The sequence below is a fragment of the Podarcis gaigeae genome (genome assembly GCF_964106915.1).
Source record: "Podarcis gaigeae genome assembly, chromosome: 2".
NCBI classification, from domain to species: domain Eukaryota; kingdom Metazoa; phylum Chordata; class Lepidosauria; order Squamata; family Lacertidae; genus Podarcis; species Podarcis gaigeae.
Window position 1 is genome coordinate 15112360 of NC_139679.1, and position 21711 is coordinate 15134070.

General features: G+C 45.8%; 1 long non-coding RNA gene across 1 annotated transcript; it reads right to left on the reverse strand.

Moving 5' to 3' along the window:
* Positions 1–1945: 1945 nt before the first annotated feature.
* LOC310839993 lies at positions 1946–16559 on the reverse strand. The gene is made up of 2 exons (XR_014561732.1): positions 16315–16559; positions 1946–3029 (listed from the first exon to the last, which is right to left on the reverse strand). It is a non-coding gene; the product is annotated as an uncharacterized lncRNA (long non-coding RNA).
* Between the last annotated feature and the right edge of the window lie 5152 nt (positions 16560–21711).

Consider the following 21711-nt stretch of genomic DNA (forward strand, 5'->3'; position numbering starts at 1 on the left):
TCCAAATTGGTCCTGCTGCTTTGCAAATGCTATTCTCCTTTACGGGGGGGGGGGGGGGGAGATACTTAGACACGGGTGGCAAATGGGGTTCACCAGGCTTCACAATCTGGCCCTCATCATGACTCACTCTAGGAAACACCCGTCCCCTCACAAGCCCTGCACCTCACTTTCCTTTGTAGTGTTTTTACCTGCCTGGAATGTGCCTTTGAACTCTGACCATGCCTCTTGTTGCCCTGGATGTAGAACAGACACAGGTGTGGAAGTATGGATGCAAACTTGGCTGCTGTAGAAAGGTATCAGCCACCTTTGTTTAGGGGTGCCTGTCTGGTACAATATTGGATTATCCTGTATTTCAATGAAAAATGCCACTTCCTGTATTGATACAGTTTTGTCCTGTATTTCAGGTCTTCTCTCTCTCTCTCTCTCTCTCTCTCTCTCTCTGTGTGTGTGTGTGTGTGTGTGCCCTCTTCAAATGCATGTTTGAAAGGGTGTGTGAATGGTTCTGTATTTAAGCTCTGGGTAGCCAAGCACAGAGGGACGTGGGTGGCGCTGTGGGTTAAACCACAGAGCTTAGGACTTGCCAATCAATAGGTTGGTGGTTCGAATCCTTGCGACGGGGTGAGCTCCCATTGCTCGGTCTCAGCTCCTGCCAACCTAGCAGTTTGAAAGCATGTCAAAGTGCAAGTAGATAAATAGGTACCGCTCCGGCGGGAAGGTAAACGGCGTTTCCGTGCGCTGCTCTGGTTTGCCAGAAGTGGCTTGGTCATGCTGGCCACATGACCCGGAAGCTGTACGCCGGCTCCCTCGGCCAGTAAAGCGAGATGAGCGCCGCAACCCCAGAGTCGGTCACAATTGGACCTAATGGTCAGGGGTCCCTTTACCTTTTTAGCCAAGCGCAGACAGATTTACAAATTCACGTGTTTGTTTGTTTGTGTGCGTGCACATTTGTGTGTGACAAATTCCAAAGGGGCCATCCTGCTAGGCTGGAGTAGATTGCAATGGATTGCCTTGAAGTCACTGAAATTGAACTGAATTTGTTAAATTGTATGAAAACCAACAAAAAAACTGGAGGAAAAAGAAGTCACTTCAGCACCAAATGAAGAAAAACATTGTCCCCAAACCACCCTGCCCCACCCTGTATTTTGCCAGAACAAAGGTGGGAAGCCTACCCTGTTTTTCCATCCACTTTTACCTCTGATCGCAGCCACCCCTGGCAAATGGTCTCCCTGAGGGCAGTCCAGGAAGGAATGCAGCCTTACATCTTCTTGTTGGCATTAACACTCTCTGCACACTCATCCTTGAGTTGGATTCTTGGAGGTCACAATGAGCCTGCCAGTTTGGGGCTGCACTCTCTCATACCCATAAATCAGTCTTGCTTCTTTTCTTTTTTTTGTACTCTCATTTCACTGCCATCTCAAGCCACTGCTCCCTCATCACTAACTCTGGGAACTAAACTCTGCAGATGTGGATTAAGCTGCTTCTCTGCAGGTGAGGTCCCTTTGGAGCTCTGATCCAGAGAGGCCCGCTGTGGGAGTTCGCAGCCTCAAGAAACGTGAGACTCAATGCACCAGCAGGAAGCAGCTCAGATGCCCCATAGCTGGGCAAAACCCGGCACTGAGAAGCCTTAAAGGACAGAAGGTGAAAAGTAACCAGAGAAATGACGCACAACAGATGGGCCAGGCCCCTACTGGGCAGAAACCAGCTGGGAAGATTTCTGTGGCTCAGGAATATTAGTTCTAACATCTGCAGCCCATATTCTTGGAATGGAGACCTGGGCTAGAGGAATAAGCCCTAAGTGGGTTAAGACTTCCCTGCTGGGGCTGTTAAATTTAGTCACAGTGATTTACTTAGTTACCCTCAGAGGAATTATTTCACTGGGTTTGGGGGATCACTTGTGGAATTCTACGGTTGCTGCCCTATCTTTCTTAAAGTGAATTGATCATGCCAGGGTGACGGAGCCCTTTAATCCACTTTAACTGCCCAAAGCTAAAGTTACAGTATGCGCTTTAATCCCATCTGCAAAACCTTGGCAGTCTGGATGCACCTTTAAAATATTCCCATGTCCAGAAGCACTGGTGGGCATATAAGTGAACTTTCAAAGGGAAAGAAAAATAAATCGGCAGGCTGGTGATGCTGACAGGGCTTCTCCACCTTCCAAGCTGTTTCTTGCTCTCTTCTTTACCACCGCCCTGAGATGAGAGCTGGGTTGCAGTGCAGCCCAATGGCAAATGCCCTGGCAATTGCAGCAGCATTAAAATGGCGAGAGAGGGGTTTGACTATACTCTCCCGCTGCACACACCAAAAGGAGTAGGTCCTTTTGCTCTTCCACTCAGCATCCTCCTCCTTCTCCCCACTTCTGCACCCTGTAGTCATGCCACTGTACTAGTTAGTCTCTCTGTTTCATTAACTCCCTGCATTAAGAATTGCCTTTATCCTGGTGGTTTACTGCTCCTTTACGATGCTTTACAAGATGTTCTATTGAAGCTGCCCTCAATGTTTTTGCTGAAACACGCGAGCCTGTGTGTGGATATTGATATATGAGCATTCATGCAAGTATGCCATAATTGCTGTGCTTTTGTTTGCCTGCAGTGGAAGGTGTCAGAGGGGGGTGACAACAGAAGCCAAGATGGGAAGACGAGGACTCCAGTATCTCCTGCAGCCTTGTCCAATTGCTTCTGTCGTCGGTCCCTGTTGGAGCACCAAGGAGTTCTCTGTGGCTGTCTTGCAGCTTAGGGAAATCATATAATGCTAACAGTCAAAAGATGCTGTAAGCATCTCTTTTCTTTTAATGTACAAGGCATGGCTGTTCCAAAACATAGGCTAGTTCTGCGCATTATTCCTGCTTCAGGGGGTACACTGATGATGCTCCAAGGCTGCTTTCAGACAGGTGGCTGCTAGCGCTATCCAATTATTGATCTTCCATTGTAGGCAGAATTGTGATTGACTTGCAACACCATTGGGAGTATTGTGATTTTCCTGTGTGTATATCCTGCTATGTTCTGTCCAAAATGGTAGGCATGGCATAGCTGCTGTGGGTAGAGAATTTGAAACTCAGCACACATTTAGTAACCTTCGTGGTTTTATATTCCCAGTTTACTTTTTAAAAAATTATATTTTAATTATCACTAAGACATGTTCAACGAAGGAGCAGTATAGTGCTGTAACACTATTCTGATGTAATGCAGATTTTTATTATGGTGCTATAATGCTTTAACACCATACTACAATAATGCTATAACGCTATACCAGCCTATCATAAAAAACCAAAATCAGAACCCAGAACTTCTTGACAATGAATAAATGAACTATCAAATACAAAAACAGGACTGCACAATATTGCCCAGCACATACAAATGTTATATCACATAAGCGCTGCATTGCAATAGGATTACTTTCGTGAAATGGCATTGCTCACATCAAAATCCTGCCATTTTGACTGGTCCTTTCTATATGTGCAATTTTTCACTTTTATTACAGTCTTTCTGCATGTGTCACTTTCTTGCAAACCTACTTTGTCATGAGTTCTGCAGCCCGAAGAATGCATACAGCCCTTTTTTCCACGGAAGAACGAGAGGGAGAAAGAATGCCCATAGAAATCCTGCAAACAGGGAAGCAGTCACTGATGACGAATGGGATCTACTCACACAATTCTGCAGCTTGCAGTAAGTACAAAAGAAGAGCCTTTCTGGATCCCAGCAAGGGGTGATCTACTCCAGCACCCTCTTCTCACCGTTGGCCAAACAGATGGCAGTGGGAAACCTCTAAGCATGCAGGACACAACCACAACAGGACAATTTACAGTCTATATTTGGTAGCACAGTTTACCTTCTACATTTGGACCAGGCAGAGGGAAGACAGCACAGAGAGGAAAAGAAAGGGGAATATGAGCAACTACTGTTCTGTGTGCTTTGGGTTTCTTTCAACTGAGGATTAGCACTGAAAGGCTAAGGCAAAAGTTTCACAGAACAGGTGATGGTTGGAATCTGCTGGGGAAATGAAGATGTAAGTCTGGCTTTGGCATTTGGGCAAACCCAGCTAAAGACAAAAATGAAAAGGAGACTCCCTAGGAATATGTTAAATAAAGAGATAGCCTTTAAGCATGCACAGAGTGTCTCTGCCTCACAACTGGATAAATACAGCCAGCTCCCATTGTTTCAAGGAAGAGTTCAAAGGTTAAAAAAAGATACAAATTGTTATGCATCAAGCTTGACCCCCCCCCAGCACCTCTCTGTCTGGAACCTGACCACTAACAGCAATTCTCTGGGTGCCTACTCAGAAGTAAGTCCCACTGAAAGCAAAAGGGCTTATTTTCAAGTATGAAAGCTAACAGCACGAAGTCACACAGTGCTTTCCTACTCGCAGGTAGGGGATGGGGGAGGAAATCGATTTCTTAATTGAGAAAGTGCCTAATGTACATTTCTTGGACCAATACGTGAACCAAAATTCAATTAGCCTTAGAAATGTACACTTTTCTGAATTTTGCGATGCAGTTCTCCAACTAAACATCTGAGAATGGGGAGGGAAGCGTGGAGCATCTTCCCCATCTTTCACCAGAGATGTGAGAGACCTCAGCAGTGGCCACCTAGTGAGGAAGTCCTGGCTTGCGTGGGACTAACATCTAGCTGCTTCAGGAGACACTTCTAGGCCAGGAGACTCAGCTGCAGAAAGGCGTTTGTTAGAACACCAGAGAACAAGGTGGAGAAAGATATATACACTTTTGCCCCTCTGTGATGACTGTTGTCTCATTGTCTGTTCTATTGTGTTTTAAATATACTGTAAGCCACTTTGATCAGGGTATGCTCCTAAACAAACCATGTATACAAAAATGCATAGTTTAGGTGAAACTGTTTATAAAATGCACACATTCGGGCAAATAAGATGCAGAAATGCATTCTCTCAAGGGAAATCTCTTTGTTTGCAAAAATGTGTCTATTAGCCATAACGGCATACAAAAATGCCCGTGTCAGGAGGAAGAATTCACACCAAAGTGCTGACCAATTTTCACGAGGATTTAAAACAAAGAAACAAATCGCAAATTGCCGTGAAAATGGGGAGAACGGAATGGGAGCAGCGAGAACCCGAGAGAAGCAGAAATTGGCAGATTCTTCCATCCTTGCTCCTAGGTAAGTGAATGCAGGATTGCAGCCTATGTGTTAGTTATGTCCATTAATTTCAGTGGCTCTGCTCTGAGTCTAACTAACATCGGATCCAACCCCTTGTTGCCAAGCTCCTCCTGTATGTCATTCAAATAAATAATTTGTTGACTTGTGTAGCCTGTTGGCCGGTTGTCAGCCAGCACTCCATGGCTGAATTTCCCAGCTGGTCACCCACATGGAATTATCACCCACATGGTAGCAGAGCCACAAACTGAACTAGATCACCCTTTCCATTTTGATCCTGTCTTTAGAAAATGGGGGTGTCATTAACGAACCCCACCAGCAGCAGGAAGTCTCTCCACCCCACGCAGGACAATCTCAGGACGGATCAATGGAAAATGGTGGATTCTGCAGCAGTGAAAAGAGCAGGCTTTTTTTCTTTTTCCAGCTTCTCCTGAATGCATTGTCTATGCTCCATTTAACTGACAGCACCTCTCTTTTTGTTGGACAACATAAATAAGGAGCTGCTGTAGCACTGCTTGCCATGAACCCTCCACACAAAACCCTCCAGTGCCTCCATATTCCTCTCAGAGAGAAGGAGGATTTTGTTTGTCATTTATAGGGAATGTGAACCGGGGAGCCGGGTGGGGTGGGGAGTTTTTGCTCCTCGTGGCCAGCAGGGGTCTCTAGCACATCAAGAATTGTGGCAAAAAAACAGCCGAGGGAGACAAGGTTGGAAAAATCCACTTATTTTTCTCTGCTTCTGCCACATACAACGGTCGGCAGCAAATTGGAGGTGGAAGCTTCAAATCTCCTCCCTTCATGTGTGAAGGAGAGGGGAGCCTTGAGGTTTGCTATGACTTGTTCACAATCTATGGGCGGCTAAAAAGACCCCCACGTCCACCCCCAAAAACCTGCTGGTGTCTGAGCAATCTGACCTTGACTGAGGGAGCTTCCCGACAGGGGTTTATTGTGGGATCCTGGCTTCTCATGCAGGCAAGGTTCCCTCGCCCCCAGTATCCCTTGTGATCAAACTGCTAGCCTGTATCCCCACCCCTTCCCAATTTAATCTGGATTTTCCCTCTCCTTCCAGGGAAAATCTGATTGGCTAATGAAACAAACATCCAAACCTGTTGCCAGTGGCCCTTCCCCTTCTGGTTCGTTAAATATTTATTTCTCCTGCCTGTTTTATTCTACTTTGATTTTATAATCTTTTACCTGAATATTACTACATTCTTATCATTTTTGTACCATACTTCCCAAATCACATCTTACATTTTATTGTTTCCCCAAATGTTGCATCTTAGCTTTTGTCTTGTTTTCTTGATTGTCAATGTTTACTCAAATCCTGCTAGTGAGTCCACTTCTTTACTACAATATTTCTGTAAATACAACATGTACAATTATCAGTGCCTTTAAAAGTCTCTATTGTCCTAGTCTCTTAGTTTTCCAGTCAGTTTCGCCATTTCGGCATATTCCATCAGCTTTTCTTGCCATTCTCCTTTTGTTGGTGTCTTGTCGTCTTTCCATCTTTGGGCCAGGGCTCTCCAGGATTTCAGAGCGAGTTTTCTCCAAGCCCTGGACTGAACCTGAGACCTTCTGCCTGCAAAGCAGGTACTCTACCAATGAACTACAGGCCTTCTCAGATGGGCTGGCTTTTTTTGGTTTTGGGTTTCTCCCCTAGTAGTGTTCATAGAATTGTAGAGTTGAAAGGGACCCTGAGAATCATCTAGTCCAGGGGTTGGCAATCTTTTCCAGCCATGGGCTGGTCCACCATCCCTCAGACCATGTGGTGGGCCAGACTATCTATCTATCTATCTATCTATCTATCTATCTATCTATCTGGGGAATGAACAAATTCCTATGCCCTACAAATAACTCAGAGATGAATTTTAAATAAAAGCACACATTCTACTCATGTAAAAACACCAGGCAGACCCCATAAATAACCCAGAGATGCATTTTAAATAAAAGGACACATTCTACTCATGTAAAAACACGCTGATTCCTGGACCTTCTGCGGGCCAGAATGAGAAGGCAATTGGGCCGGATCCTGATCTCAATGCAGGAATATGCAGCTGTCCTATACAGAGATCAAACCTGCCAACTTGGTGTTATCAGCACCATGCTCTAACCAGCTGAGCTATCCAGGCTCCTGCTACCTTTTTGTGATTGATTGATTGATTGATTGATTGATCGATCAATGGCTTTAAAATGGTTCTAGGGGAGGGCAGAAAGCATAGGCATGAGGAAGGATCCAGCTGCCCCCTCCTACCCACTCATACTGTGCTTCGAATCTCCCCTTCAACTCCCAGCCTTGCAGAGATTTGTTATGGCCCAGGTTGGATCAGGCTGTGTGGTGCATAGTGGTGCCTTGCAGTGAAGTCATATGCCTGTTTATTCAGATGTTACTCTCACTGTCTTCATTCTTGCTTTCCTTAACTGCGTGTTTTCTGAGTGGCTGTAGCTCTCTGCCCATTTACTTCGACATACGTCAGTGGGCTCACTTCTCTGAGTAGGCATGTGTCCTTATACTAGGCATTTTAAAACTAGGACAATTTAAATGGTGATAGGTGTGAAATTATGAAAATAGTTTAAGAGTGCAGAATTTATAAAAATGCATGATCCTTGTGGTGGATCCATCAGAAAGAACTGTGGTGGATTTTGGAGTTGCAGAACTAATCAAGAATTTAAGAACAAACAATGGGCAGTAATCTTCTTTGGCTATCACTCGTAGCCGAGTAATATTGTCTTCCATAAACACAGTTTTAACAATGAGTCCATAAGTGACTGTGGAGGCCAATTCTGGATCCACACGTCCTTCTACAGTGGGGACATTGGTTTCTGGGTGGGAGTTGATCACAGTATGGATTTGCCAAGCGTGCCTTCCTCCTAGCACGTTTCTCCCTTGCATCCTGAGTTGGAGTGTCTTCAAAGCCCATGACACCTTTGATAAAGGCTGTTCTCCAACTGGAGCGCTCGCAGGCCAGTGTTTCCCAGTTGTCAGTGTTTATACTACATTTTTTTAGATTTGCCTTGAGACAGTCTTTAAACCTCGTTTGTTGACCACTAGCATTACGCTTTCTGTTTTTAAGTTTGGAGTAGAGTAGTTGCTTTGGAGAAGGGACGTAGGTGGCGCTGTGGGTTAAACCACAGAGCCTAGGACTTGCCGATCAGAAGGTTGGTGGTTCAAATCCCCGCTACGGGGTGAGCTCCCATTGCCTGGTCCCTGCTCCTGCCAACCTAGCAGTTCGAAAGCATACCAAAGCGCAAGTAGATAAATAGGTACCGCTCCAGCGGGAAGGTAAATGGTGTTTCCGTGCGCTGCTCTGGTTCACCAGAAGCGGCTTAGTCATGCTGGCCACATGACCCGAAGCTGTACGCCGGCTCCCTCGGCCAATAAAGCGAGATGAGCACCGCAACCCCAGAGTCGGTCATGACTGGACCTAATAGTCAGGGGTGGAAGACGATCATCAGGCATCCACACAATGGCATAACTGTGGGCTTGTTCACATTTCTACTTGTTCCATTCCTAGAAAGAATTGGGTCAAATAGTTTTCCACTTGTCCTGTGCTTTCTAGACATGGGTCCAAGTCGTTTTGCCTTTGCCCCTCTGGGATTCCCTGGAAAACCCACACTTTAGCGCTAAATCGGAACAAACCGCAATGCTCAAAAAAACCAATTGCTGTTCCTTCTGATTTCTTTTGATTCCGTGGGCTTCCCCAGAGGAAAATGACAGGCCAAACAGAAGTGTGTGGGATCTTAATATTTTATCTGTACTCTGAGAATTTTGATTACACCAGCATTATGTGGTGTGGGTGGCTCCACAGTTTAGAGGAGGGCCTCAAGCATATGTTGCTTTTGGGTCAACAGTTCTAGTGGAGCCTTCACTCTAGTCAGCAGATTGGATGCTGTAAGTTCCAGGTCCTATTTAAGATCAAAAGGTTTAATCATGAGAAGAAAACAAAAGAATAGCAGGAGATGGAACAGTTAGATTCAGCCCTATTCCTTTCTTTCCCATCCCTGATTACTCATCACTGGATGAAGGTCAAGATAGTCTCAGTGGGTTGTTATTTAGGCCAGGGATGGGGAATCTGTGGCCCCCCAGATATTGCTGGACTACAACCCCCATCATCCCTCACCGTTGGCTATTGGCCATGTTGGTTGGGGCTGATGGGGATTGGAGAACAACAATATATGGAGGCTTACAGGTTCCCCACTTTGACTTTGAACAGTTACCTGCTTCCCAGTAGTGATGTATGGAAGTGAGAGCTGGTCCATAAAGAAGGCTGATCGCCGAAGAATTGATGCTTTTGAATTCTGGTGCTGGAGGAGACTCTTGAGAGTCCCATGGACTGCAAGAAGAACAAACCTATCCATTCTGAAGGAAATCAGCCCTGAGTACTCACTGGAAGGACAGATCCTGAAGCTGAGGCTCCAATACTTTGGCCACCTCATGAGAAGAGAAGACTCCCTGGAAAAGACCCTGATGTTGGGAAAGATGGAGGGCACAAGGAGAAGGGGACGACAGAGGACGAGATGGTTGGACAGTGTTCTCGAAGTTACCAGCATGAGTTTGACCAAACTGCGGGAGGCAGTGGAAGACAGAAGTGCCTGGCGTGCTCTGGTCCATGGGGTCACGAAGAGTTGGACATGACTAAATGACTAAACAACAACAACATATATACTGCCTTTTCTCCATGAAGATGAAGGTGGAAATTCAACATTTGCATCGGAAGATCTATAAGGGCAGGGAAATTTGTTTCTTATTACTGAACTACTTATTGTGGAATGCCTGATAAGTTTCTGAGAAGTCTGGCCGAGATGACGAGCAGAATCCGAAACCAGGGAAGAGAAACGGCGGAAGAGGATTGGAAAAAATTCAAGGACTGTTTAAAGAAATACTCTAAAATTAAGGAATGTTAGAATGACGCTGGATTATAAAATAAGAGGTTAATAGCGGTAAGGGATAACTTAAAGAAAATAAATAATATTGAAATTAAGTTAAAAGTAAGGGAAGGATTTGCTGATAATTTTATCAGAAATTAGAATACAGAAAGGGAAGGTATGAGGAAGTCGGGAAAGTAAGCTATAAGAAAGTGTAAATTGAATTTATACGTGTTTATTGTTTGTATCTCTTATAATGCCTTTTTTCTTTTTTGTTTGTTATTGTGCTTGGTTGGTGTGTTAAAAATCTGTGGAAACTTCAATAAAAATTTATTTTTTAAAAAAGATAAGTTTCTGAGAAGTCTCAGGGTTCATAAGAGCACAGTTTTGACAGCCGCCACCCTAAGACCTATCCAGATGAGGTCATTTTCCAGGAAGCAGATTGTGATTCAATATGCCTGTTTTTCCTTCCTCAGAGCTACCACACAGGCATCTTCATTAGCCCACCCTGTTCTTGTTGAGAATCTCATCCAAATTCTCGAGTTACATCAGGCGCAATCTTCCTGCCTTCTCCAGCATGGGTCTTCCTTCCCATGTAAATAAAAAAGTAATCTGAGAAGGAGCTTGTAGATGGAGGTTGCCTCTCTATGATAAACAAGCATGACCTTATGCACTTAAGTCAGTGCCAGGCTATTAGTTTGCCCTGAGCTCACCTTTAGGTGGTGGAAGCCAGTGGGTAAGACCTAGCCTTTTCTTCCTTTACCTGCTAAAATCAGGGTTAAATTATATATGACATTAAATGTATTAATTGACATTTCATATAGCTTTTTTATAAAAAAAAAATCAAAAACCCTAAACACTGACATCTGCTGGGGCAGGGGACAATAAGGACTAGCTATGCCACAGACCTGACAAAAGTCACATACAGTGGTACTTCAGGTTACAGACTCCGCTAACCCAGAAATAGTACCTCAGGTTAAGAACTTTGCTTCAGGATGAGAACAGAAATTGCGCGGTGGGAGTCCCCATTAGCTAAAGTGGTGCTTCAGGTTAAGAACATACCACCTGAACGAATTAAGTTCTTAACCTGAGGTACTTTGCTCTGTCCCGAGAGGGAAGCTCCAGTGGCCATGAATGGAATCTTCCCACACCCAATAGTACTGTTATGAGTTTGGGGTGTTAACCTGGGTACCAGACACCTCTCATCCCTGGATCCAGTGAGTGTTAGAATTTAATCAGGGAATCTAATTCTTGCAATAGCTAGGCTAGCCTCCTGGTGAGGTGATAGCCTGGGTGATGAGCCATTAAGGGACATACCCCTTTGGGGGTTGATGTGAACCCCACCACTGTGGCTTCATGTTGTATATAGGTGTAAAGAAATCATGTGTCATAAAGACACCACAGTCTCTGCTGTGCCTCATTCCTGAAAGGAAACACAAACCCTGTGTATGTGCCTGGAATCCCAGGAAACTTAAACCACCTGCAGATTGGGGTAGCATGCTACAGTATGTTTGGACCAAGGTTGCTGGAAAACTCAGCTCGTAATGGACATGGAAGTAGAAATTGCTGCAGTGTGCATTCTTATTAGAAATGAAAATCACAAGGTTGAGTTTTTTTAAAAAATGAAATCTCACAAACTATGTCTTTAATAACATTGTTTTTAGAATAGTTTTGACGTTTCCTTTACATTGCATTCACATGCAACCCACTATGTGGGATCAGCTGATGGGTGGGGAGTCCAGTCCTGATTTCTGCATCATTGAGCTGCATCAGGGCCAAGAAACACAACAGAAATATGGCAGAAATGACCAAAAAATGCTGCTACAGTAGACAGCAAGACATAAAAGGTGGTGTTTGGTGGAAACTGAACTGCATCAGAATGTAAACAGCGCTGATTACATGGCTTGGAGTGGAAATTGCTGTCTACTTACATCCCTAGATAAGAGTGAGGGTTCATTTTTCACGAACTCTTCAGTGCCAAAGGAAAGAGTTAACTCTACCATATTGTACACTGTGCTTCCAGTCCTACTGGAGGTCTTGGCAGCATGTGATATCAGATTGTGTCACACATAATCTGGGCCTTCATCCTGGAGGCAAATGCTGGCTCTTGTAATCATGTTATGCCGGGTCTACTCTGGGCTGAGTTCATGGTACATGGTGTTGCTGTTCCCCAGTAGGAACCCACTTGGTGAGAAGGAATCTACCCTGGAGGGGAGGCCTACCCATTGGCAGCATGGGAAATTTAATTTGTGCAAAGCAAGATGGCAGGAAACTAGAAGGACCCAGAGCAGCAACTTCTGGGCTCAGGAAGGAACTGAAGGGGAGATTTTAGAAGGAGCCCCAGATTCAAGGCAAACTCTGGAAGAAGATGGAGTAGCAGTTAATGGCTGACTTGACAGGGTACATTTCCTGACCCAGCAGAAGCTGGCTGTTTGGAAGAGATAACCTTCTAGTGGCTGCACTGTATCAGGATCATATTATAATGCATGTGGGGAAATTGCTTTGCAAAAATGTTTATATTAGGCAAAACTGCATACAAAAATGTGCGTATCAGCAGAAATTCACACTGTGTACTGATGGATTTTCATGAGGACTCTCAAAACAAAATCCACAAATTGATGCGGAAATGTGGAGAAGTGAATTTAGGACTAGAAAAATAAGAAACTGAAGCCAACATGTTTGCGTATCCCTGGTGAGTGCTGAAGCACATCATTAGTAGCATATATATCTTTGGAACCTGTTAATTTATTTTAGAAATACTTTATTGATTTTATTTTAGGCATTTAACTATTGCCCTCCAAAATATCCCAAGGGCAGTTTACACTGTCAAAGGAATGAGCTAATCAAACAATGAAAAATACAAAATAGATAAACAGCAGACATAGAAAAACACTCTGTGCTGTAGATGGCCTCTAACACTCCAGAGCGAGTCCATGCTTTCTCTCTCTCTCTCTCTGTATATATATAATTGATTGAAAAAAACTATGTTGACTAGAATGTGCTTTTCGATTTAAAAATGACTCTCTTCCACTTTTCTGTATTGCGACAACAACATTCACAGGTGACACACGGAAGAATAAAAGGTGCTCTCAGACAAGCAAACGAGGCTATTCGAGATACTTCATCATCTTCAAGGGTGCCAGCAGCTTCCATCCCATTTTCGATCCCAGAGGCGGGGGCTCGCCAGGGGCGCCGACTTATAAAAAATATTGGGGGGGCCCATACCGACTTATAAAAAATATTGGGGGGGGGGCCAACACCTCCAAACCGCTGCTGCTGGGGGAACGAAAGGGGCGAGCCCCGGGCTGCCCTGACCTTAAGTGAACCTGTGAGGGCCCGCCCTTTGCGGCAGCCGATTGGCTGCCGCCGTGGGCGGTGAATATTAATGAGCTAGGGGGAATCCCCGCTTCTCGCGCCGCGAGATTGTTGATGGGTCGAGAGCCCGCAACCCCACCCCCTCTCTAGATCGGGAGTGGCTTTGTTTTAACTCATTACTGAATGTATTTTAAAAGGTAACTATCGTCAAACAAGGAAAATAAAAAATACCAACATAATTTTGTGATTTTACAAAGCATATTATAACTAATAATTTTCTTAAATTATTGGGGGGGCAGAGCCCCCCCAAACGAATTTTTGAGGGGGCTCGGGCCCCCTCAGGCCCCATGGAGTCGGCGCCTATGGGGCTCGCCAAGTTCACTAGCTATACCAAGTTGCTCCCAGCAGATCCAACCTCATCTTTCAAAGGGCACATGATCTTCAACTTTAAACTTGCAGGATGTGGATAGCTAAGGCTCAGTGCCTTGCTCACCACTTCCATTTGGCCAGCAAGAGTGGAGTTCTCAAATGGGCACAGCACTTCTCAGCTTCCTCCTGTTTTTAAAAAGCCCTTCTATGGGCAGCCAAGGCAGAGAAGGTGGAATGGTGTTGGCACTTCCCACCCCACCAATATCTTCCAAAACCAAAATGTGGGGCAACTATCCTACCTCTCCTCTCCTCTCCTCTCCTCTCCTCTCCTCTCCTCTCCTCTCCTCTCCTCTCCTCTCCTCTCCTCTCCTCTCCTCTCCTCTCCTCTCCTCTCCCCTCCCCTCCCCTCCCCTCCCCTCTCCTCTCCTCTCCTCTCCTCTCCTCTCCTCTCCTCTCCTCTCCTCTCCTCTCCTCTCCATCTTTGTCCCACACCAGCCACCAGTGGCGTAGTGTGGGTTGTCAGCACCCGGGGCAAGGCAAGTAATTTGTGCCCCTTAACCCGTGGATTTGCGCCCCCTAACCCTAACCCCCAGATGTTGCGCCCGGTGCGGCCGGCCCCCCCTGCACCCCCCCACGCTACGCCACTGCCAGCCACCCAGGCAAATCCTTCCCTCCAGAAAGGAGCAGAGGAATTAACATCATAGCTAAATGGAGTTGCAAGTAGGTGAGCCCTTCCACCTCCAACAATGGCTCTGTGCTGCAGCACCAAAAAACCCGCACATTATACCCATCCCTCTGCCATAGCTGTCAACCTTCCCTTTTTGGGGGGAAATTCCCTTATTCCAACGCCGTTTCCCACTGCTATCCCAGATTGTTAGATATCTCTTAGACTATCCCCGGGACAGGTGAGGCTGCTGATCCCTTATTTTCGAGGCTGCTTATCCCTTATTTTCAAATCTGAAAGTTGACAGCTATGCCCTCTGCTTGCTTCGGGTTAGCGACCCCTGGCTTAGAAGATTGTCTGCATATTATGTAATCTTAATAGAAGATGTAGAGCAGTGTTTCCCAAACTGGGTGATACTGCCGTGGGTGGGGGGCTGGCTGGAATAATCTAGGGTGGTGGTAGTAGCCTTGGGTACAATTGGGGGGCATTGAATAAAAATAAGGGGGCGGTGGAAGCATAAAGAAAGAGAAGAAGAGAAGATATATTTTGTTGAAAAACCGTCCGTACATGTTCCATCTGTTGTGTAATGACTGCTAGGCTGGGAGCAGTTGCAGGATGGTGACAACGCCTCCCTGGGATCCAGCGGTCGTGCTGAAGGTGAGGAGTTTCCCCAGGCTTGGTGTGAACCCTTTCCAGCTTCAACCAGGCCTGGGAAGTGGATTGCAACTAGCCTGCCTATTTGGCCAATGGCAGGCAGGCTGCAGCACTGGCACTACCCATGGGGTGGATTGGATTGAGCTGGCCGGCTTAAAGAAGATAGATTTCCAGGGGAGCGCTGAATAATTTTTTCCTGAAAAGGAGGCAGTAGGCCAAATAAGTTTGGGAACCTTTTGGAACCTAGAGATTTCCCTTTTTGAAAGGAAAGCTCAGAGTTTGGGGTCCCTGCTGGCGTGGGTCCTGGTGTAATCACTACATCATGAATCTGGCCCTGGTAGGACCGCAGGGATTCCTATTGCCTGGTGTCCGAACAACTCACTTATCAATCAAAGTTCTGACTTCACTCATTGGCTAAAACCACAGACAGGCGGGAGCAGCAAGGCAGAAATTATGTGACAGAAATTATTTAGAAGGGTATCTTCACACTGTGCTTCATAACTTTCTTTCTAGAAGGGCTAGAGACTTACTCTTTATATTAAAAACATGAAATCTGGTGCCTCTGTTCAGGGGCATCAATGAAGGCTTTCACAGGCACAGGATTGACAGTGCCTCCACTGACTTTAACTGGGGTATAGGAGAAATGAAGGGTGGAAACAGTGCAACCAACTAAAATACTAGAATTCAGCTGTGGCAATTCATTGTTTGTAGCCATGTTTCAAAAATATCTTCTGTGCTAACAATGTATATTAAAACCTCAGCTGCAGGGGCCTCTAATTCTGGGCATACTGTGGGTGGTTTTGCCACCAGGACCATTGCAGGCATGGGAGACCTCAGGTGCCAGGGCAGTGGCGTAGCATGGGCGGGATCACAGGGGTGGTTGTCCCAGGCGTGAAATTCTTTGGGGTACAAAAATTCAAAAGAAAAGAAGAAAGTAGTAATAATAAATTTAAAAAATAGTGCGCCTTCCCCATCACATAGAAAATCTTCCAGTGTTCACATGGGCAGACTAAGGAGCTGATTTGGGCAATGGTTGGTTGCGAGGGCTTTAGAAAGATACCCACTCCTGATCAATCCACCATCCCACTCTCCACCATGAACAATGCTCCTGGGGCACCACTGCTTCTACTCGCATAGGACACTGAGTTATTGCTGCTTCATTCTAGCCTATTGGCGGGCAGTGCTGAGGATACTAGCTTTGCCCTGGGTGCTGGAAACCCACGCTACACCACTGCATCAGAGGCTGGATGTGTCCCGCCAAGCCTCTGGATCTTGCCCTTGGGATTGTCCCCCAGGCCACACCCCAGCCCAGCCCAACTTCATACCCACCTTGAGCGCTTCTGCTTCGCCAGGATGTATCCTTGAACTCTGAGAATGCCTCTTGGTGGGCTGGATAGATAGAAACAGGCGTGTGTGTGTGTCCGGCCCCATCCACCGCTGCCAGGTGGCCTCCAGAAGGTTGCCCAGATGGGAATGTGGCCCTCAGTCTGACAAAAATTCCCACTCAGCTAATGAACTGGGGGTGATATGGCACGGTTGTGCCTGGTTTGTGCTTAATGATCCAGTGGTGTGTGCATCCCTGTCATTGTGAGTTCATTTGCACCCTGGATGGCATGTGGGTGTCGTCTCTGACATGGTCTCTGATTGGTGGGACCTGAAAGAGTTTCCATTGTGACACTGAGAGGGTGTCTGTCATTTTTCATCCTGTTCCCACCCCGTTTGTATGTTCTGCTCCTCCCAGCACGAGCAAGCACTGGATCCACCACCAAATCCTGATGCAATGTGATTGTTTTGTCTTATATTATGGCACTTTTCTCCTTCTGTTTTTGAATGCTACTCTGCAGAAGAGCAAGATTCTCCCCCTCTTCATCATCACCTCCTTTGGTAGTAGCTTGCTGGTGGAGAACAGCTTAAATCCCCTGTGAAATCTAGAGGCTCAGGACCTCCTGTGGGTTTAATTCATGATGACAGACGGAGTAAAATTCTATGCACGTTTCTTCAGAAGTAAGTCCCAGTAAGTTCAATGGAGGGTACTCCCTGAAAAGGGTGTAGTATAAGAGATGTAATGAGCAAATCAATGGGACAGAGTGCAAATCCACTGCGGTCTCTCTATGTGACCATGGCAAAGACAGTGGCATCTTCAAGCCAGTTATTTACAACACTCATTTCTAAGGTGCTTAGCAATTATATATTATAAAAGAGTGGTTTGTAGAAGCGTTAACACACACACACACACACACACACACACACACACACACACTTCAAATAGAAAACCAGGTTTTGATGGGAACTACCCAGAGGAGGTCTTAGCAAATGACAGATCCTTTTTGTGTTAACAGAGCAACCTTTTAATTCATGTCTATGATCTTTTCAATCAGGTGAGATTTCTTACACACACACACACACACACACACAAACTCTGGCCTCCCTGCCTGGCTATCCCAGATGCCATTAGACATAACTCAACAGACGATTTCATAAACCTACTTAAGAATGTAAAAGTTTGATAATAATTCCCGTATTATTAACCCTCCCACCCTTGTAAATTTTATGGGCTGGGAGCTACAGGGGGGGATGGAGGCACGGCCATCGGACGGGGCTCCACGGCTGTGATTCATTCTGCTGTCAGTCTGGGTCATATTTATTAATAGTCCTAATGCGGGAAGCAATAAAGGAAGAGAGAAATTCTATTAATTAAATCATTGTTATAATTAACTTTCATTAAAGGAAAATCAATAAAGAGGAGCCGCGATTGAAATAGTGCCCATCCATTATGGCCGATTTTACTGGAATGCATTCAGGGCCTGCTATATATTATAGCTCTGGCGGGGGCGGGGTGGTGGTGGGGAGAGGTAGCAGGCCTGCGAAGGGAGGGCTGTGTCACAGCTGACTGATTTAAAGAGCCCTGCTCCATTTCTCCCTCTCTCTCCCTGCCCCCCTCTGTGCATGTTCATGTATAGATTCGAGGCGGGTATACGGAAGATCTATGTCCTTCTGTAATAGAGACTAGTGTGTAAATATAAGTGTGAGTATTTTGGGGAGGGATGGGTATGCCAGTGTGCACTGAAGCAGATTACTGGAGTGGACGCGTTTATTGGAACTGGTTATGTGAAGAAGAAGGAGGAGAAGAAGGAGAACAACAAGAAGAAGACGCCTACCTGCACCACTGATATCAGGAGGGGATTAGGAAGCACATGTTTTATGTGCATTGCCTGAGAGAGTACACATTTGTGGAGTCCTGTCCCATAGATGTCAACCTGTGACATATAAATGCACGCTGCCCTGTTTTAGCCAAGCCCACAAGGTGCTGATCTAGAGATGAGGAACATGCGGCCCTTCAGATGCTTCTGGACTACAATTCCCATCCTACCTGGTCTTATGGCTGTGCTGGCTGGGCTGATGAGAGTTGGAGTCCAACAACATCTGGAGGGCCACAGGTTCTCCACAGAGATGGAAAGCCTAGAAGGGATGCAGAGTCAGTGGGAATCATTTAACAATCAAAGGTAGCAGGTTCTAGATAGCAAGGCTCAGATCAGGGTTTCAGGACCTGGGAGAGCTCCTAGGGAAGGCAGGTGTTGACCTGAAAAAAAGTCCAAAGTACAGCAGGGTTCTTACATTCTCATGGAACTAATAGAATCATACTCCTCAGGCAAGTTGCTGGGGATGTAAAAGGGCCTTGGAGCATGCTCTCCACTCTCTCCAATGAGCCCCACAGGGGGAGCAAAAGTCTTGGGGTACTGCAGCAATTCCATTATTTGACCCTGTCCACCAAAGGCTCTTTGGAGATTTCATCCCCATGCTGCCCTTCAGATGTTCTATTGGACTCCAACTTCCATCAGCCCTAGCCAGCATGGCCACTGGCCAGTGATGGACACTGTAGTCCAACAATATCTAGAGGATACCAAGTTGTCTACTCTTGCTCTAAACCCAGAAGCTTCAGGGGCTTTGAAGCTTCCTGGGCAGGAAATCCTGGGTTATCATATATGAAGCCACTGTCAAAAAGGTCTAGGGGCTGGGACAGGTATTCAAAGTGTTGCAGCCACCACCAGATTGGACTGAGACTCAAATTAGTTAACCAGGGCAGGTTTAGGTTAGATTTTGATAAAAGGTAAATGTAAAGGACCCTTGACAGTTAAGTCCAGTCGCAGATGACTCTGGGTTTGTGGCGCTCATCTTGCTTTACAGGCCGAGGGAGCCGGTGTTTGTCCACAGACAGTTTTTCCGGGTCATGTGGCCAGCATGACTAAGCCGCTTCAGGCACAATGGAACACTGAAACCAGGGCAGTGCACGGAAATGCCGTTTAGCTTCCTGCTGGAGTGGTACCTATTTATCTACTTGCACTTTTTTGGGTGTGCTTTCAAACTGCTAGGTTGTCAGGAGCAGGGACCAACCAACGGGAGCTCACCCCGTCGTGGGGATTCAAACTGCCGACCTTCTGATCAGCAAGCCCATGAGGCTCAGTGGTTTAGACCACAGCGCCACCCGTATCCTTTAGATTTTGATAAATGCATACTATTGCATGTCCAGAATATGTTAAACTATACCCCAGCAGTATAAGCCAGGACTGGACCAAGTTCCCAACATTGGTATTTCATTGCTGTTTTCTCTCTCTGTGTGTTTTAATGTTGTTTATTGCAAAGAGAAGAGAAGACTGAGGTGGGACATGAATGGTAACACCTGGAAGGCTGCCACAGAAAACAGGGCAAAGACTTGTTCTCTCCTTCCCCAAATATAATGGCCCTCAGTCAGCAGATTTTGGCTGAACATCAGCATAAATGCTTTGACTGTTGGACAATGGAACCCATTGCTTAGGGCAGGGGTGGTTAAATTAGTGCCTTCTATATATTGTTTGACTCCAATCAGTCCCAGCCAGCAGGGCCAGTCAACAGGGATGATGGGAATTGTGGTCCCGCAAACATCTGGAGCGTACCCCCTTGGCTACCCTTGACCTGGGGGATGATGAGTTCTCCTTCACTGGATGTCTTCCAGGAGAGGTTGGACACCTGAGCCTCTGTTGCCAACATACTGGATTCCCTACACCCCACCAAGCTCTGTGATTCTACATACATTGTAAGGTGAGATTATGACAACAAATTTTTGAGTACTTGTATTCCTTGGATGTTGTGCATAGGCACGGTCCCCACCAATGGGCTGACAATCTAAGAAACTGGACAGGCAAGGGAAAATTAATGGAGAGAAAGGGCCGAGAAGGGAGATCTGTTCAAGAGTGCCAGAATGAAATGATGTGTTTGTAACCGGTGTTAAAAGCCACGATAGGCCACCCCTGATCTTCTATTGGTGGTACCCGTGCCAGGCAGGAAGGGTGCAACATCTCAGCCCCTTGACCAGTGATATGGGCCAGATTCTGTATATAAAGCCCCTGTGTGTACTGCTGATTGTTCTGCAAGGTGCTGTACTGCAAAGGGTTGTTAAGAAGAACTGGGGAACCTGTGTCTCTCCAGATGTTGTGGATTACAGCTCCCATCACCCCGAAAACTGGCCATGCTGGTTGGGACTCAAAGGAACAGGAGTTGTTGTTTTTTTAAGTAGGGCCACAGGCTCCCACAGAAGTAGGGTGGTCTGACAAGAGATTAAGGTCCTGGTGTCATGAGCAACAGGAGAGCAGTGCAGTGCAACTAATTCTGGAGGGACACAGATTCCCCTACCCTTGTCTTTTTTTAAGAAACGGAAGTGGCAGTGAACACACACATAATCACACACCTGTGTGGATTTGAGAAGTCTTTGTCCTGAAGAGAAGGTTGTTCAATGTCCTAAAACCATAGCCTGGTCTTGGCAGTGTGGAGTCACCCCAGTTCCAGTTCAGACCCGGACAGGGCAATGCCTTCTTTGCAAAATGCGCTGTGCTGCTTCTGGATGGAATTTTCCCTTTCTTTTTTTTCTTGTTGCTACAATGATCCATTATTAATGTTGCTTGGTGGTTTCTCTCCAATACCCAGCATGCTCAGAAACCTTGGCACGTGGCTGAGATTGAATAGGCCCGGCGGGGCAGTTGGGAAGGGATTGGCACAGCCGTTAGAAATGGTCTCAGGTGCCAAATGTGTCTTGTACCCCTTGGCAAAATGGTGGCCGGGGGAATTGCTCGTGGTACCAGGACTGGAGGAAGGTGATTGTAAAGCTGCTGTAATTCATCCCAATGGCCCCCTGCTGCATGCAGATAAATTTGGAGGAATACAGTAGATCACCTGAGCCCTGTCAAACTCTGACAGCCTCCTTCTTCTCTCCCCCCCCCATTTCTTCCTTTCAACACTGACTTCCAAGGTGCTCTGCCCTGGTCAAAGTATTCAGCTAGCCCGTTTGCTATTGTGCCTCTCTATTGATCCAGAAAGTCCTGGATGCAACAGGGAGGGCTGAAATAATATTGGCTACCTTCACCTTTTCTTTTTTTAAAAAAATAATTTTTATTCGTTTTCCAAACAATTTTATACAATCAACAAATTATTTTGCACTCATTCTTCCATTTTTTGACTTCCCTCAGTTTCTCTGTCAATCTTTCGTAAAATTTCTATTTGTTAACACATTTCTAAACCTAATATTGCCTTTACCAACTCCTTTCCCTCTTACTCTCTTTTCTGCAGTATTTCTTACTATCTCACAGAGTCTCTTCAAAACCAACAAGCGATGTCACATATATTTTTCAGATATTCTGTAAATTTCCCCCAGTCCTCGATAAACTTTTGGTCTTTCTGATATTGAATCTTCCCAGT